The sequence below is a fragment of the Triturus cristatus genome, chromosome 5_1 (assembly GCF_964204655.1).
Source record: "Triturus cristatus chromosome 5_1, aTriCri1.1, whole genome shotgun sequence".
Lineage (NCBI taxonomy): Eukaryota > Metazoa > Chordata > Amphibia > Caudata > Salamandridae > Triturus > Triturus cristatus.
In genome coordinates, this window is record NC_140587.1 from 961,899,423 (window position 1) to 961,917,072 (window position 17,650).

The 17,650-nt window shown below is 40.5% G+C and overlaps 1 protein-coding gene across 1 annotated transcript in view; it reads left to right on the forward strand.

Annotated features, from left to right (window-relative positions):
* LOC146832731 (myb-related transcription factor, partner of profilin-like) overlaps positions 1–13,442 on the forward strand; it is a 485,536-nt gene extending 472,094 nt beyond the window's left edge. The window contains exon 6 of the mRNA XM_085604175.1: positions 13,127–13,442. The gene's annotated coding sequence lies outside the window, so the exon portion shown is untranslated. The remainder of the gene's footprint in view (positions 1–13,126) is intronic.
* The last annotated feature ends 4,208 nt before the right edge of the window (positions 13,443–17,650 follow it).

Consider the following 17,650-nt stretch of genomic DNA (forward strand, 5'->3'; position numbering starts at 1 on the left):
GTTTTTATCGCATTGAGAAATACCTTGATGACTTTTTGAGAATTAGTAAACGTAGACCACATAGCACACCCCATAAGTACTCTAATCTTGACAAAGTCACCTATTATGATTTTCACATCCTTAACCTTCCTTCTCAAATCAAAATCTTCCTTTAGTTGGCATAATAACCTTTCTTCACGATTCCTCCTTTCACCAGATTCATTAAATTTCACGTCCTTTTCCTAGTCCATCCAACCCAGATACAATATAGTATTAGACACTCTTTCTTTAAATAGTTCAAACTGAGTTTTCCCAGTTCAGGTATGTGGAGACATATGATATGCTGATATCATTTTTTGAACTTCTAACTTCCAATCTATACTATCAACATTTGCCAATTGCATACTTCCACATAGTTGTTAAAGCTCTCATTGGCACCATTGGTTTCAGGATGATAAATGGCACATTTCTTGTGGCGAATACCACACTAATCAAAATAATTACTTATCTCTTTTGAGCAAAATTGTGGACCATTAGCTGACAATATATATTTTGGAAAACTCTCCCTTTTAAATGTTCTCTCCAAGAACCTTATAATGCTAATGATAATATATCCCTCACATTTGTGTCCCCAACCTACCTAGACTAAAGGTCCATCAGTACCACTAAAGAAGGTGTCTGTTGTTCACCATACAAAGGGCCCACAATGTCTATCAACACTTCTTCACAAGGTTGATTTGGTAGATCTCTGCAGAACATGGGAATCTGAAGTGTTTTCACAATTTTCTCACTACAAGAACATTCCAGACATTTCCTAACAGCTCTTTCTATCTCCACATCCTTTCCTGGCCACCAACAGTTGGCTCAAACTCTCCTTAGTTTTTACAATTCCCAGATGTCCTACATGTACTTGTTTTATCAATTTCTTCTACAGACAACTAGGGGGAAATAACCTTGTCCATCTTAGCAACAAATGAGGATTTACAGACAATTCATCTTTCGTGAGTGACCACCTTTTTTCCAGATTATTAAACCTACCACGTCGAACAACATTCATCACTTCAACCAACAACAAATCTTTATTCAGCCAAGTTTCCATTCCCCCTCAGTTATTGCACAGAGTGTAATTTCACACACACCACCTTCTTCTTCTTCTCTCACTTCACCATGTTTAATCTCTAGATTATCTTCATCCACCAACCCTGGAGATAAAATCAACCGTAAAACATTTTACTCCTGGTAAGTACCCTACTCTAAAATGAAACTCTTGCAGCACTATTATCCATCTTCCTATCCTTGTTGAAATGAAATTGAAGCCTTTCTTTTTTGAAAACTTCTACTAAGGGTTTATGATCTGTATAAACACCAAATTCAATACCCCAAATATGATTCTTATATTTCCTAAGTACCCAAAAAACTGCTTTTGTCTTTCTTTTTATTACTGAGCAAATGTTCTCAGAAACATTCAATGAACTAGAGGTGCATGCAATCAACCTTTCCTGTCCTTTGTTCTTTTGCATCAAAAGGAGCTCCTAAACCTTAGGAGTTGGCGTCCATTATGATATATGTCTTTTCACCTGGAATGAATGCTTATAAGCAGGGAGCCTTTTTCCATTCTTCTTTTATAGTATCAAGTTCCATCTGACATGAATCATTCCACTCAAATTCTTTACCTTTCTTTAACAGAATTCTCAGATTTACAGATTTGTCTGCTAAATTCCTAAAATATCTTACATAATAGTCAACCATCCCTAAGAAAGAACTTATTTCCTCCTTAGATTTTGGTGCTTTCAATTTTCTAATGGTGTCTACAAGTTCTTGTTTTGGTTTTACACCCTTGCATGATATCATATTTCCTAAATACTCAACTTCAAGCATACCAAATTGACATTTATTCTTCTTTAATGTCAGTCCGCAATCTTTTCGCCTTTCCATAACTTCACACAACCAGGTTTTATGTTCTTCAATTGTGCTACCAAAAATCAGAACATCATCCTAGTACCACTTCACCCCTTTCAAAACTTTGCTCATTATATGTTGAAATAGAGACTCGGCTGACACAAGCCGAAACAGCATTCTTCTGAACTTAAAAGCTTCCATAAGAGTTGTAAATGCAGCTAGTTCTTATTATAAACCATCCAACTCTACCTAATGGTAGGCAGAGGCTAAATCTAGTGTGGTGAAAACTTTTGCTCCTCCCAATGGTGACATTATTTCCTCTATATTGGGAAGAGGAAATCTGTCAACCACCACCTCATGATTAAGTGCTGTAAGATCAACACATAGCCTTATATCACCATTACAGTTTTTGGATACAACAATAGGAGCCAACACTCCAAGGCCTCAATCACTTCTACATCACCTGCAGCCTCCAACCTTTTCAACTCAGTGCTGACCTGATCTTACAAACCCAACGGGATTCACTTCACCTTTGCAGCAACTTCCATAGCACCTTTTTTTGTCTAATGTGTTGTTTGTATCTTTTCAAAAATCCTATTTTTTCACTGAATACCTCAGAAAATTCGAAGGCAAAAATCAATGCTCTTTGGTTCAACTTCCTGAATTTGAACTTGGGGCTTCACATTGGGATTCAATATCACTCCTAAAAATCTTTGGCGTGGCCAGCTCAATACATTATCACCTTTGTTTGATACATAGATCTTCCCTAGCACATACTTTTCTCCCACCTCCAGACATACCTCAAAATAACCCAACAACTTAATAGGCTGGCCCCCATAACCTCCTGGGACCACATCCATGGCATGCAATTTTTTTCCAAAGAATTTCTCATAGGTGGTCTTAGATATATATAATTACACGTGAGCTCCACGGTGTCAGGAGAAGGGCACAAGAGGCGCGGCGTTCTAGGAGCTAGCAGCCTCCAACAATAAATGTTAACCCCAATAAGATGCTCCTAGTGTAGTGACCAAGGAAATACCACTGTGTGGGTGTGACCTGTGTCACTCTCCACAATTGGATGGCTTCTGAGTTCAAGCCCTAAGTACCAAAGCTACTTGCCCCATGGGAGGAGGGGCGGGGAAACCCCTGTTGTCAAACCTGCCTCAAGGAAAATTTCCCGCGTTGCTCCTAGATGACTGCTCCCGTTCCTCCCTGTTTCCCCTCCCCTCCTCCCATGAGGCAAGTAGCTTTGGTACTTAGGGCTTGAACTCAGAAGCCATCAAATTGTGGAGCGTGACACAGGTCACACCCACACAGTGGTATTTCCTTGCCACCAGTTGGTAAGAATGGAGCCCCCCCTTTTTTTACATTTAGGTCCTGATGAATGCCCTGGACCTACCTGGGCCAACACGGCAGAAACATGTCGACTGCTTACACTACGGTTAGGGGACAATAATTTCACCACACACCGTCTATAGATTTTAATATCATATAGTTACCTATCACATTAAAACATAATTAGATAACTATAATGATTTTTATTCACACTCACTTCCTCATGGGCCCCCACTTAGTTTAGAAGTGCATCGCTGTCGTCAGGTGTATGCCCGCCCTCTATCAAACCAAGGTTTTAGAGGGCGAGGACTGGTCAATGATGAAGCATGACACCAGGTGATGTGTGAGACCAGTCCGTCACATTTTGTGAGATGCCTTCACTCAAAATATAACGCAAACCCCACAGTGGTCACTACACTAGGAGCAGCTTATTGTGGTTCACAGGTTTTAGATATATGTCAAGTGCGATCAAGAATTAAATCTCATCAAAATTTTCACCCCATCTATCTCCAATTTCTCGCTAGGATGTTCATTTTAATTCAGTTTATCTACTTGGAATGCAATCTGTTGTAAAACTTCTTTCACTTATTTTTTCACATTCCTCCTGGTTTTATTTCAGCAGCATTTAAAGTAATGACCTTTTTTGCCACAACCACTACAACTTACTCCTAATGCCGGAAATTCACTTGAACTAGTTTTGTGACCACTTCTACCACACCTGATGCATTCACCCATAAAGTTTGCGTGAGTATCCTTTCCTTATTGTTAGACCTGGCATCCTTGGTGTGGTCTTCCCTGACCTTTTGCCTTCTGACTTTTTTGCTGGCTTTAGCATTCTGGGCACTTTACCACTGCTAACCAGTTCTAAAGTGCATATGCTTTGTACTAAAAACATTGTAACATTGGCTCATCCACAATAGGTATATTTAATTTACTTATAAGTCCCTAGTAAAGTGCACTGCATGTGCCCAGGGCCTCTAAATTAAATGATGCTAGTGGGCCTGCAGCACTGATTGTGCCACCCACTCAGTAGTCCTTTAAAAATGGTTCAGGCCTGCCACAGCAGAGGCTTTTTGTGATGTTAAAACTGACATTTCGAACTGGCAAGTTAACCTACCTTTTTTATAAGGCAGAATGCACACCAATCTTTACATACGTTCAAAGGCAAAAGTTTAACATTTAATCAAACGCTCATAGGCAGAGATTTTGGCGTGCAATCCTGGTTCATGTTTCATCCAGACACACAAACCTGAACAACAGCTGGTGCCCAAATGGTGTGTCAGGCTCAGGATGCACAGCCGTAACAACATCACTCCGTCATTTTCATTATTATTGTCAAATGGTGATGAAAATGATGGAATGATGTTGTTACGGCTGGGAATCCTGGAACTCTTTGGGTGTCAGCTGTTGTTCAAGTTAACGTACTTGCCGGGCCAAAACCTTCCCTGTTATTACATTTAAGACACCCCTAAGGTACACCTTAGACAGCCCTATGGGCAGAGTGCAATGCATTTAAAAGGTAGGACATGTACTTTTGAGTTTTACATCTCCTGGTGGTGACAAACTGCTACATTCGTTTTTCAATACTGCAAGGCCTGTCTCTCCCACAGGTTAATGTGGGATTGCCTTAACATTTCCAATTTCCAATTGGGAAACAATAAAGATTTGGACTTTGGTTTCTCTGAATTACAATTTAAAATCACAGTTTATGGCAAAGTCAGATTTTAAACTTGAAGTCTAAAAATGCCACTTTTAGAAAGTTGGCATTTTCTTATTTTAACCATTCTGTGCCTCTGCTTGTCTCTGAATATGCGCCTGGGTTGGGTGACAGCTGGGCTTTGTGCATTTCCTCTAGAGAGTCACACAAAGGGAGCTGGGCTGTGACATTTGCTTCCTGATGGCCCATCATCAGGCTGATGGGCCTTCCTAAGGTAGATTGGGAGAGGGGAGCTGGCACTTGCACCTAAATAGGGCTGTGCCTTGGGCCCACACAAAGAGCTGCATACCTCCTTGTAGTGATTCTGGAGGCCAAAGGCCTCTCTAATGTCTTCCCCACTTCAAAGGCACATTCCAGCATAAGCACTGAACCACTGACACCACCACATCAGAACTTTGCTGGAACCAAAGAGCTGCTGTTATATAGGAGGGACTACCTCTTTGCTTCCTGCATTGCAGTGTTGGCCTGCTGCCTGCTGCTTCTTGCCTGGGAGTAAGAGGGACTGGACCTGCTCCAAACATCCAGCAACCCAAGTTTCTCCTAGGGCTTGTTGGCTTGCCTCCTGTTCTCTGAAGTCTCAGGGTCACAAAAGACTTCTTGAAACTCTGTTGGTGTTGCTGGACTCTGCCATCTGTGAGTCCTACCCTGGTCTGAGGTTCCCCTCCAGTCCTGGACCTTAAAAGTGGGTTCTGCAGCTGCTTCTGCAGAAATGTACCCATTGTCACCACTGCACCAATTGGAACGAAGTCAGTGCCCTCTGACCCATTGCCAATCTGAAGATATCCCTGTAGGGCTCGATGATGATGCATTGACCTGACTGTGAGGTTCAATGACGATGCAGTGCCATCTGAAAACACCGCTGCCAGGCTCTGCTTTGACGCATCGATCCGACTGCGTAAATCGTAATCGACTCATCCAGTCTCTGATGTCAACACCTGCTCCATACAAATGTTCTTTTTCAGCTGGCCTTGCGTGGGTCCTGTAGCCAACCTGCCCTCTATCCCTCTCAACCTGAACTTTGGATTTGCACCAGCCCCTCATGACCTCATGTAACCTTTTGACCGCTAGTGGCTTCTAAGCACTGTTTTTGAATTTCATCTCTAAAATTCATATCCCACGTTCTACTGATTGGATTTATGTTGTTTTAGTCTTGGTTTACTCAGATAAATATTCTATATTCTTCTAAACTAGTGTTAAGTCTTTTTGAGGTGTTTTCATTGTGCAACTGCATTTAAAGTGTTGTACAAATTCTTTAAAAATTTCCTATCAAGTTAAGCCTGACTGCTCTGTGCCAAGCTACCAGAGGGTGAGCACAAGTTTCTTTATGGTGTGTATTTGAATTACCATGATTAGGATTGTGGTTCCTACTTGGATAGGGTGCATACCTCTGCCAACCTGAAACCTCAGTTTCTTATATTTAGCCACATCCTTCTTTTTTACTTCACACACCTTCTCCACCTTCGCAGAAATTGTATAATTTTTTATCTATTGTCGAACTTAGCCCTGAGACACATTTGACCATATGTTCTACTCTTTTAGCCACTAATATCACCTCCTCCAAAGGTGGCTCATCCTTCAACCATAACTCTTCCCTGATCTTGTCACTCCCACATCTTAGAACCAACTGATCATAAATTCTTTCTTTCAAGGTTGCACCAAATGTACATGTTTCTTCCACATTTCTGAGACTTTTGATATGCTCCTCTACTGTCTCATCTTTACACTGTTCTCTTTTACCAAAATAATATCTGTCCATTATCATGCTTAACCTTGGAAGAAAATACCTATCCATTTTTAACTAACACATTTCATATTCACTCTAGTTTCTTTGCACCTCTGCAGTTAATTCAGGTAGATTTTCCTAAATCTCTTGTCCCTCACCCCCTAAACAATACATCAACAAAGAATGCTTTCACTCACACTTATGTTGGGCCACATGCCCTTGTGTAATGGCTGTACATCTTCTTCCATTTACTCCACCGTACATGTGGTTCCCCTAGACAGCTTAAACAAAACAGTGATGGTGTTACACTCTGCATTTTTTTAAATGAAATATGCAGTCTCAATGCACATAAATGTAAATCCAAACAAAATAGAAAACAAATCAACCCATGAAATAAGTGTGCCTGTTACTGATAACAGGCTAAAGCTAAAATAAAAACTCCTCCACTTAACAGCAATTAAGTGTGCCTGTCACTGAAGACAGTCTACGTACAATATGTCTGCACTATTATTTGCCCAACAGGTGTGCCTGTTACAGATCTAAAACAATCAGCAAAATCCACTCACCGCAATTTAGTGTGCCTGTGATATTTGGAGTTCTGTAATGTAAATAATAGTTACCTAGTGTGCTTGTCACTAAGATACCAATAACAGGCAAAATCGTTGATATGTTATTATTCTAACCGCTCTTCACTTCAGTTGAAAATGCATAGACTTGACGATGTACAAACAGACTTGAAACAACACTCCCAAGATAGCCACTCCTGAAGTTGCATGCGTCAGTTTTCAAGTGCAGTTCCCCTTGTTTTCCCAAACACATTCCACATTTTCAAAAGTCAGTCAGCTTGCACTTTTGATGGAAGACGACTCTGCTTGTTTCAATGGTGAGCAGAGCTTGTTTTTATGAAGTAGCTGAAACGCAAGTGTGTTTTAGCTGATGCATTAGGGCCTCAATAGTCCCTTTGACCAAGAATCACAGTGCCATCTGCCAAACACTTATTCAACACACACCAGGCAAACCGTCTCACCGCTTGTCCCAGGTTAGTAGTGAAAGTAAATTCTGCCATTTTCTTTAGGCTGCAATCTCCTGACTGGGAAATCCAAACTCCCTCTCCTTATTCCTCAAACTCCATTTTGAGATGTATCCGATATTGCTGGGCTCGTCGTCACCAGTGTGGCCTCCAAATTAAACTCATACTTGGTGATATGTAAAAACAAAAGCATGAGCTTATTGGTTTACATCTCATCCTTATCCTCAAGGTTCCAAGAGGACGTTGTGCTGAACCAGGGCCAAGCATCTGGCTCAAACCAAGCTTGAGCCTTTAGTGGCTTGCCCATGTTCAACAGAATGAGAGAGAACATGTGGCACATTGCATGTGTGCCATTAAAGCTTTGCAATACATCACTTCATATTATGCCTCTGTCACTTTATTAAAGAGGACCAGCCATTTGCTAACCAGTCTGACCACATTCCATAAGGCAAAGTGAAACTAGAAAGCTAAACCCTTCTTTCTTTCTTAGACAACACCCCATGAATGTAAACCTCAACAGATGTCCCTAGTAAAAGGTAGCTTAAATTCCTATTCATTTCAAAGCCGACGACTTCTAAGCCTGGACTACCTAACGTACTTAAAGTGACTTAGAACATTAATTGCTATGGTATGTGCAACTTTCTATATATTCTATTGCAGCTTTAAAATATGTCACTTATAGTGTTTCATAATGCCTTTTATGAAAGTGTAAAAACCATAAACTTATCAGTTTGGCCAAACTCCAAAAGGAGCAATTTGGTACATCACACCCTCACTTTAGAGAACAGAAACAGCCCCAGATGTATTTGTGTCTCAGATTTCATTTGTGAGCTGCAAATATTTACTTGTTTAGATCAGTCTATGTTAAGAGAGGGATATGTTCCAACGTAATTCCCTATATCATGTTGATGCTCACTGTGACTTAAACCTACCAAACTTTATTTAAATAGATTTTCTGTTTATAGTGATCAATAGTCAATGTAGTATCAAATAATAACAATGCTGAGAGATATTTCTACTATTTAAAGAACTGATTAATTTAAATCTACACTAAATGACTGCCCGCATACATTTACCTTTAGTTCACATTCCAAGGGAACAAAATGTTCTGAACAAATACTTTTTTCTATAAATCAAGGATAAGCAACAGTGCCCTTATTGGGAATAATCAGTACTTAAAGCACAATTAATCTTACTGTTATCTTTAGAAAATACTGTTGTATGTCACAGATATATTACTTTAAAAGTCAGTACAATATGGGAGTTACTCATAGACTACACATATTATACTTATGGACAAAGGATTCCATAACAAAACCCCTGCCTCATAACTTGATTATTACACTTGTCTATTAAAGTCAAAACAAGGCATACTGATAGTACACAAGGAGTCACATTGAGTCTGAATTCTCTAATGGAGATTTCTCGGTTACCACTCAGCATATTTCTCATTCCATAACATTATTATTGACATTGAGAATGAGTGCTCTAAAGGTGAGGAGCTCAAAAATAATATATTTCAACAAATGTTACAGCTTAATGTCAGGTCACAACACACCGTTAGGTACAAGAGACCATAGTGCACCAAACGTGTAAGAGAAGGCACACAGGGCAATGGAAAATACACTGTGTTCTATTTAAAAGTTGTAAAAGTACATCTCACAAACTCAGAGGTCAAGCCCAGCCAATAGGGAACCAGTACACTCAGACATACTTCCGGGTCGTAAGTATTGAATGGTGCAAAAGCTGCGCCAAATCCTGCTGCATCACGCAGGAATTCATAAATGCAACTTAGGCATTCCTTAGCAAAATCTAACACAATAGTAACACAGTGGTATTTATAAGTGCAGCACTGCAGCACTGCAGCACTGCATCACCCATCATGTACAATCACCAGTGAGAATTGCTGCGCATAGGCAACCCAGGCACAGGAAATGACACACACTGTTTGTAGTGAAAATTACCCACCATCACAAAACACTTTGACAAGTTCAAATGCGCCCTGGAGGTTGTTATACTGCAACTGGGGGTAGCATGGAAACAACCACATAGGCAGCGAAGGAGGACGGAACCTTTTTTCCGCCAACACATATTCCTCAGAGAGGAGGAGCTTGTACAGTTTACCAGATGGAGAGGGAGTCCATCATGGAATTGCTGGAGATGATAGGGCCAAGTCTCCAGACAGCAACTACAAGGACCCATGCCATTCCAGCACACATCAAATTAATGTCTGAGGTACACATCTTAGCCTCTGCATCCTTCTAAACTACATTGGCAAGATTGGTAGGCATATCCCAAGGAGCATTATCTGCCTGTCTCCCTTCTGTGTTGGATGCCATAATAAAACTGACCCAAAAATACCTACTCTTCCCCAACACTAACCAACAACAATTGAATACTTAGAAAGGGTTCTACAATATTGCAGAATTCACCTATGTGCTTGGTGCCATAGATTGCACATGTGCAATTTGTGCCCCCTGCTGCAACTGCACACCTCTACAGGAACCAGAAACATAATTATTCCATAAATGTCCAAGCAAAAGTAGACCATCATAGACTCGTCATAAACCTTCTTGCAAAATGTACTGGAAGTGCCCATGATGCCTATGTTTTCCACCATAGTCTCATCAATGAGCAGTACGAGAATGGCAGATATGGGAAATACCTATTCATTGGTAAGGAAAGAATAACTACCAATACTTTGCCTAATTGGAAATGAATGTCTGAATATCCATCACTGTGTTTGTGTTTGGATCTCATGTAATGTGCACCTAGGGGTATTATGTCACTGAAAAGTGTAGCCAGTGATGTCCCATTGCGTGCTTACCTCACCAATTTAGAAATAGAAGTATGAAAAAATACATAGTGCTAGGTATTCTGACCTGTCATACTGTGTAAGCTGGCAAAATCACAAGTAGTGTGATTCAGTTGACAGCAAGTGGCAAACCATGTGGCCCACAATTGTTTTGAAGCTAAGATTAAAAGAAGAACCTCAAAAATGTGAGTTATGTGTGTGTCTGCTATGGTGTATAAAGGTGAAAATGTATGTTCATTCCCTTGATCTTCAAATGCTCTAGTAAAAATCTTCACATCCCAAATATCTGTTTCATACATGGCAGTATATCTATTGGCTGGTGGATTTTTTCAGGACCACAAATGTGAAAGGACAATCAATATCAATGACTTTCATGCACTGAAAGTGTTGGATCAAATAATGTAACAAATACGTACTGTAGGTACATAAGTCACAAAAGTAGAGCAAATAGCAGGTATACACCAGCCATTACAACATTCAAAGTCAAATAATGCACATTCATAATAAGGCACATTGACATTCTTCATCAATGTAATAGATGATTATATGCATGCTGCAAGTGGCCTACATTTGTTGCATCTCACTTAATCAAAGTAATTGTCTTCTGTTTGCGTCTGGCTATTATACCGGCTCAACCATTGGGACTGGAAAGAAGCCACCCATGTTAAATGATATCTTTCATTATGGATCATTCTAAATATGGTGGCACACGAAACAGTTGAGAATTATCAGCTTTTTGGAGATTATGGCTATTTTGTAACGGATGGTTGCTCCTAGTTTGAATTCTTTTATACGGATAATACAATTACCCTGTAAAAGTCCTAGCAGAGTAGGACGAAACGCGTTGGCTGAAGGTTGTTTTTTGAAAATAAAAGAAATTTTAAATCATCGGTTGGATCAAGTGACCTTTCTCGCATTAATTTGACCAAATTGGATTGATATGGGCACTTAAGAATTTCTTTATATGTATCAAGAAGGGTGGTGCGGTTCTGATTTAGTATTTTGCTACTAGATTTACCTGCCAAGGTCTGCAAAATCACATTAGACTGTTCAATAGTGCATAATATCTGCGTAAGGATAAAAGTCCCATGGGACTGTGAGGGGGCAATCTCACACGACCAGATGGAGCATGAAGACTCTGAGGAAGAGATTGTCCACACTACAGTCGGTCGTCAGAGACATGATGGAATTGTACAATTGTTTTTACTTAAAATAGAGAGAAAGAATGTACACTCATAAATGAGTTGTTACTCCTAAAAATAAATCATCATTGACTCTACAAATGGTCTTGATTGTTTCAGTTCATTCTATTTTGCAAATGCTTAGCTAATCACTGTGACGTTCATCCAAAAACACTTGATGACATATATGACAGAGGTGTTATACTAGATTATCTTGTACAACCAACCAATATCTGTAAGTGATGAAGTCGGTATGTGCAACATCAGATTAGGGGTGGGCGGAATTTGCGAAACCCACTTTCGCAAATTATCGCGAAAATGTTAAAAATGATCGCAAACACGCGGAAATATAGCGAAGATGCGGAAGTTTTTTTCCCGCATGTTCGTGAGATTTTCTGCATGGTTGCGGCTCGCCAACTTACCCATGTGGTTGCTCGCGGGCGCGGCCATCTTGTTTTCAGTTGTCTCGCGGTGCATGATCACGAGAAGAAAGACGTGATCGCGCGACGCATGACGTCACTGCGGGCACGAACTGTCGCGAGACAGCGCAAATGGCTAGAAACAATACAACATCTCATGGAGAACGCGACCGGATCAAGAAAACTTGTCGGCGAACGCAGGGATTCAGGTAAGGCGATCGCGCGCGCGAGAGAATGTATTATTTTACAGCGCGAGCAAGAACCAAATTATCGCTAAGCTGCGGAATGCGGAAATTTTGACAGTTTCGCGCTTTCCGCGGAACGCGAAAATGTCAAATTATCGTAATTTCCGCGAACGGAACGAAATTTGCGCCCAGGCCTACATCAGATACACAATACTCAAATATTTGTGAGAACGGCTATATATAAGAGCAAAAAATTAAAACATCACCCACAATGTATGGCTCACATCCAATATAATTTCATCACATCACCATGTTGTTTCAGCTTACAATGCTGCAACATACAAGTACCATTTACTTCACTGAACTTCACAATGGTAAGTGTCTGTGCAATGTGTGAGACTTCACCATAGGGTGACAAGTGTACAAAAAAGAAGTCCCCACGTACACTTTGAAATATATGACATCCATACAAAATGCAGTCTCATTCAGATTGAGAGATGAAACAATCAGCTGTGTACTGTAGTGGTTGTCTCAAAGATGGCAAATGCGGGACACTATCACCCAATTAGTAATGTGTGTGTTTTTCCATCCATCATAGTAATCTTCTGCCTAAACATAAAAGTTACCATGTTGATGTGTTGTATGATTCACACCATGGACAATATGTGCAATGACACTTATAAGTTGAACATTCATGTGTAAAGCAATGGTCAACAGTACCTAAGACATATCTGTTAAAAGTTAAAGATATGTTTACGAGTTTGCCTGTATACATAACACACATAGTTACGTTTAAATAACAATGTACCAAATCACTGACTGTTGATGTTTTCAAATTTTCAGGTGACAAAGGATATGGATTACAACCATGGCTCTTTTCCCAATTTTAAAATCCATAGACAGAGGGTCAAACTGAGTTTACTTCCGCTCTGACCCAACCAAGAAATGTAGTTGAATGAATGTTTGTGGTCCTAAAGTGCTGGTTCCGCTGCATGGATAAATCTGGGGGAAGACAACCATACTTACCCCCTATGGTTTACAAGATCATACTAGTATGTGCAATTTGTTTGCATACTAAAGTGCCATGGGCCAATGAGGCAGAAATCCCACATGAACTGGAAGAGGAGGATGAAAATTATACCGACACTGAGCACACAATGGCAGGTCGGTGGATACAGGACCAATTGGTGGCTAATGTTTTTTCTCAATAAAAAGGAAATTATGTCAATAATGGCAGAAACAATGTCAATGCATCATCCAATAAATATTAGTTTTGAACTTATCCATTGTGTAGTGTCTGTGTGAAAGTCAAGGTACCCAAATAGTCACTCACATCTTCTCAACTAGATGTAGGCCCCAACATGTATAATTTTGATTTCTGATCTGTTGATAAACATGGGGGCATATCTCCAACAAAGAACAAATCAACGCAGCAAGCCAATGTGATGCAGTGCACTGTATGAAAGTGAGAGGACAGGATTGCCCCATATACAGATAGATATGGGGTATTCCTCTCTTTACTATCTTAAGCAGTGGAGTGCAGCACAGCAAGCAGTATTGCTGTGTTCTGCTGCATCATGGTGTATTAAATGTGGCACTCAGTGTAAGAGTATGATGGATCAAAAGTCCCCTATAAGTCCTTCCTTGAGGCAATCTTCAAATTGATGTGTGTTTCCGATATGGATTAGCATGCAGAGTGTCAGCACAATGCTTGGACAAATGTTGCAGCAGATACCATCACAGATCATGGGAGACAAGGGATTACTCTCCGGTATAGATGTCTAAATGACATTTGCAAAGATTGTATTCATGCATGTGTAGGGATCCGCAAAACAGCACACATCTAACCCCTTTCCAGGGCTGCTTGATGTGAAGTCTACATTTGCTCACACATGATACAATACTCATTTGCCATGCTTTGCAGAGCAATGCAAGTAGACTCAAAGGCCCATATCAAAACATACTAAACTGCTGAAATAGCAATGTGTTGCATTTATCAGAAAAGTAAGACAAGGGAGATGTTTGCCAACCATCACATCACTTCAGGAAGAAAGAGATGGGTAGTGTGTGAAGCATGTATGTTAAAATGAGAGCACAAATGGTTATGGACATACACAGATTTATTAAATATGATGCAATGGTGGTGTTGTATTGGAAATTTCCCATTCATGGTATGAGTTGTATACCCTTGCTCTGAGTGCCCAGCTCTACTGATGTCTGGATCTCTAATACTGATATATTCCCATAAGGGAACATGGAATAGGCATGTGGCATTTTCCAGCACATATAGATAGAGGAAAATGCTTCAGAGGATTGTTTTTGTGCCGGAAGGAGTCCCTTCCTACACAACAACTATCCAATCTGCAACACAGGCACCCTTGCAACCCGGCGCAGGGATGCCAGTGTTGGCGTTAGGCAGCATATTGAGCGCCAGAGCAACGAAAGGACAGGAATGCGCTGTATCATGTTAAATACAACGGGCCTCATTTATGAAAAGTGACGCATCACTGCGTGAAAGCAGTGATGCGCCACTTTTCACTGCGCCCTCCCTGCGACTCCAGTGATGCGTCATATTTACAGTATGACGCATCATGTCGCAAGGAGTCACAGATACGTCAGTATTTCTGACGTATCTGTAGGCGCAAAAGTGACGCATCGCTGGAGTGTGTCACAAAAGTGACGCAACTCCAGCAATGTGTCCTTTCACATGGGGCAAGCCCCATGTGAAAGGGCCTGCGTCAGTCTTTCGCCTGCCTTGAGGCAGGCGCAAGAAATTGACGCATTTGCACCCTAGAAGTGGCGCAGTGAAATCTCGTAGATTTCACTGCGTCACTTCTACGACCCTTTGTTGCGTCAAAACGCCCCCCTTGCATACATTATACCTGGCGCAGGTATAATGTGGCGCAGGGGTTTACAAAGTGACGCATCTACCTAGATGCGTCACTTTGTAAATATGGCGCAACATGGCACATGTTTTACGCCACTGGTGCGTCACAAAAAGTGACGCACCGGCGGCGCAAAAGTGACGCAGGGGCTCATAAATGAGCCCTAACATATTTCTGCCCTTTCCCTTTCATGCAGTGCTACCTTGCTTGCTGCGCTGCATAAAATAATTTTAAATCTGCCCCTTGGTTTATTGGGTGTGTTCTTACAGGTGTAAAACTTGGAATCAGTTGAGGCTAAGTCTTGGCATTTTCACCACATTTGTGCATTATTTTCCTCACTAATTCTCTGACGTCTAACTAGGGTTGCCCACTTGCTAAAACTAATTTTAAAATTTTATGTGAATTGTTTATGCATGGGTGTGTATATTATGTATCACAAATCGTATGTGTTTATTCACTTTTCATGTTTTGTTGATCATGTGTTAGCTTGTCCAAGTTTTCCAGATGTAAGTTAAACTCATGCCAGGATAATGCATTGAGGATTCTCTCCATATCTGCCACAGGAACATGAACTCAATAAACTCTGGCTTGATTTACTGTGCCCTGACCTTGTAAGTCAGACATTTTACCCCACACGACTATTCATAGTTTTTGGACAAATTTTCAATTATAGGGGGATTCACAAAAAATCCTTTTATCACTCAAGCAAAACTGTGACTGTTAAACATTGGTTTCAGTATGACAATGCATAAACAGAGCTCTCAAAACACCCAGGGCCTCATTTACAACGAATTGACATAGGGAAGTGCTGCAAATCGTTTTGCTGTGCTGCCCTACACCAATTCATATGGTCAGGAATGCACCATATTTACAAGATACGGTGCTTTCCTGTCCTTTCTGCCTGTGCCGGCACAAAATTTGATGCTTACCACCAACGCAGTCCCCCATGCACCATAGTGCAAGGGTGCCTGTGTTGTTGGCTGGATTGCTTTTGTGCAGGAAGGGACAACTTCCTGCACAAAAACAATCATTGGAGGCTTTTTCCTCTTTCAATGTGTACTGGGGTATGCAGCACACATAGAAAGAGGAAAACACGAGGAGAAATAAAGATATTTTTCCTCGTTACGCCTCCCCTTGAGGCGTACAACTTTGACGCATTCCCAGGTTTACAGATCATTGTAAATCTGGGAATGTGTCAAAACCTGTGGGTCTTGTGTGGGAAAACCCCCTGCAATGCCTATGGAACGCCCCCCAATGCAGTGTAAGGCAACGCAGCAACTTGTGCTGCGCTGTCTTATGCCATATCTACAAGATCATGAAAAGCCATGCAAAGTGGTTTTGCTTGGTTCATAGATATGGGTCTACATGCTGCGTTACCAGAGTATCATAAAAAGTGATGCTTCAGCAGTGCAAAGGGTTTGTAAATAAGCCCCCTAGTTCCATTCTTGAATAGCTCATCCAGTACTGGTATTTTTCACTACATGTTGAGTAATATAGTGCTGCTAGTGCTACAAGTTCAAGAATTTAAAGAAAATTCCTGGAATCGCTGAGCTAGTTACGCATGGAACTGCACAACTTGAGAGTTCTAGATATAGTTAACAAAGGCAGGCGTTTTTAATGTGTGCAAAAAGTCTTCGAAATTAATCTATTGCAATGTGCAATAGGAGCTTAAAATGTTTTTTTCTCCAAGAAGCCCTTTCTCCACACCCAATTGCATAGATTAGTTTCCATCCCCACTTCAACTACGTAAATAGGCATCCCTTTGCCCTTGACAGGAGGAAACTAGCCACCTTTTGATGGGTGGGAAACTACCTGCAAGATGAAAATTAAAGTCCTTAAATCCGAATGGATTGTGGGTATTAATTAACTTTGGATGTGGACTTACATAGAAACATGCATAAAACTGCTCCTAATTCTAAATTTCAAATGTGCGAATTTAATCACATTTGCTTAATTTTCATTTTCACAAATGCATTTGGATTTATAATAATTTTGCCACCCCTAGTTTTGGCAATTAGTATTTTTAATTTATGAACATAAAATTAAGATTTTGCGCCATAGGTTCGGCTGAAGTGAACAGATAGCTTTGTGAAGCAGGCCGCCAGAATTTACTACCTACAGGAAATGTCTATTTTGCTATATTTTTAAATTGTCTTTCTTGTTTATTGTCTTCACTTATGTTACACTGGCAGCTTGAAAGCTACTCTGTACTATACCCGTTGCTAAACGTAGGTCTGTTTTGACCTTTCATTATAATTTTAAACCTCCTTATAGAACATCCTCAAATCCATGCAGTTGTGTAGGCAGACTTCTTCAAGTCTATTTACAGATACATTAGCTTGTCAAACAAATTACTTCCGTTTCCGAGCCCTTAAGTCAACACACTGCAATGGGCTCATGAATTGTTGAACATAGCAACTAAAAGTCTTGTAAAGAGGATCACACCACAAGTTTGTACAAAGAAAAAATAGAAAGCAAAGTA